This window comes from Cyprinodon variegatus, unplaced genomic scaffold (genome assembly GCF_000732505.1).
Source record: "Cyprinodon variegatus isolate N-32 unplaced genomic scaffold, C_variegatus-1.0 Scaffold1260, whole genome shotgun sequence".
In the NCBI taxonomy this organism is placed as follows: Eukaryota; Metazoa; Chordata; class Actinopteri; order Cyprinodontiformes; family Cyprinodontidae; genus Cyprinodon; species Cyprinodon variegatus.
Window position 1 is genome coordinate 72,260 of NW_015151713.1, and position 1,991 is coordinate 74,250.

Consider the following 1,991-nt stretch of genomic DNA (forward strand, 5'->3'; position numbering starts at 1 on the left):
TTAGCGCAGTTTACCATCTATTCCTGAACCAATCTAGCAGTTCTACTTCTAGTGCCTTTACTGGATCATGGCGGGCGTAAAGAAGCCGGTGGATGAATCAAACCGCCGTGGTCATCACCTTATCGTGGCCACGGGTCATTTTCATACAGATCATCTGCAGACATCCTTCAAATTGTGACTTTTTCTGTTATCCGTCTCTCAACTTCAAACCGGTCGGTAGGAAATGAGGTGATTTTAGGATTCCCTCTGAGACTCCGGCTTTATAATCAACCCGATCCCAGCCAGTCGGAGCGCTCCGTCTTCTCCTGACAGGTAAACCCTATCTTAGCTTCTCCTTTGGTTCACACGGTCACGCCTCCTTCCTTCCCTTCATCTCTGCCGCGTTCCCAGAGGAATCGGATGCTAGGCAGCGTTTCTTCCTGTTTTATACGTCTCTAACTTTCCATTCCTCCATCGGCTCTGGAGGAACACAAAAGGATGAAGGAAGGATTATCTCATGAAAGGAGAGGGGTGAGTGGAAAAAAGGGGGTGTATGAAGCTGGTTGCCACGGTGACTGAGAAGCAGCTGATTAGCAAGTGTGATGTGTGAGGATCTGCAGCTGATAAATGGCGCCGTCCAGCATTCAGAGAAAGGAGCGTCTGCAGGATCAGAGCAGCGTCTCTAGATGCTATAAATCTAAACGTCTCTATTTATTTCAAACACTGAAACTTTTACCTTAAAAATCAACAAACCTAAAAGGTAATAAAATCCTAACAAATGATTACTACTGAAGGTTGTTCTACCTTGTGCTCGTTAGTTTAACCTCTTCGGGGCATGAAGCGTCCGTTAACCCGTCAGATTGAGACACGCTGCCGTTGACGGTTACAAACATTCCAGGAGCCGACGAAGCACATGACCCCAAACTGCCTGCATGATGCAATGACAGCGGTTGGAGGACGCCAAGCTGGAGTCTGAGGCCGTTGGAGAGGCGAGGCCTCTGTCAGCTGATGCAGACACATCTGACTCAGCAGACTTCTAAACTCATTCATGTTTGAAGAACAATGACTCGACAGAAATAAACGGGATCAACCGGTTCCGTTCTGGAGGGGCAACGGAATGAGCCCACAGAACCGGATGGAAAAACCCTGCAGGCCGTGCTCCGCTGTAGGAAACGCAGACAGATCCATCATGTGGGCCGGCTGCGAGGGGAGGGGGGCATTAACATGATCTATGAAGTGTTGAAGCTGGTCTAAAGCGGAGCGGCACCTGAAGTCGTTCTCCTTCCTGTCAAAGGCAGAGAGTTCATTATCCTGCAGTGACCTGCAGAGTGGAGGTCAGCAGATGATCACTTCCTCCAATTACAACACTGCTGTCACCATGCCAACCAAGCATGGCTGCAGCCCGCATCACCATCACTTCACGTGCTTCTGGTTATTGAGCAATGTGTTCCTGTCCCCCCACCCACCCCACTGGAGAAAGCTGTTTACATCAGGGCAGACTGAGGAGACGCCGAGTTCCTGCTGGTGACATCACACGGAGCAGAGCAGCCGGCGACGCCGCCTCCTCTGAGTTACACCGACAAGCAGTCCGTGACGGGATTAAAGGATCGGCGATGAATAAACCTCCTGACAGCGCCGTGACGGGACGGGGAAGTGATAATCGACACATTCAGGTCCACAGATACACGATCTGACAGACATCATCCAGGATGATGGTCACCGTCCATCCCGTCAATTCAATCGACTGAGACGCTTTCAAAGCTCCATTTATTCTCCTGGACCGCCTTAATCAGCCAGCAGGAACAGCTGATCAATTACAGCCTCTGACCAGCAGATGGCGCTTCTCTTTAGGTCCTAATGTCTGCAAATCATGACAGAATATTTTAGTACAAAGATTGATGCTTAAAAACATTACAAGGGCCCATCATGGACTAGCCAAGGGCCCATCATGGACAATCCAAGGGCCCCATCAGGGACAATCCGAGGGCCCATCAGGGACAATCCGAGGGCCC

At 50.3% G+C, this 1,991-nt stretch overlaps 1 protein-coding gene across 1 annotated transcript in view; it reads right to left on the minus strand.

The window, feature by feature from the left end:
• LOC107102478 (bcl-2-like protein 1) overlaps positions 1–1,991 on the minus strand; it is a 26,886-nt gene that overhangs the window by 7,228 nt on the left and 17,667 nt on the right.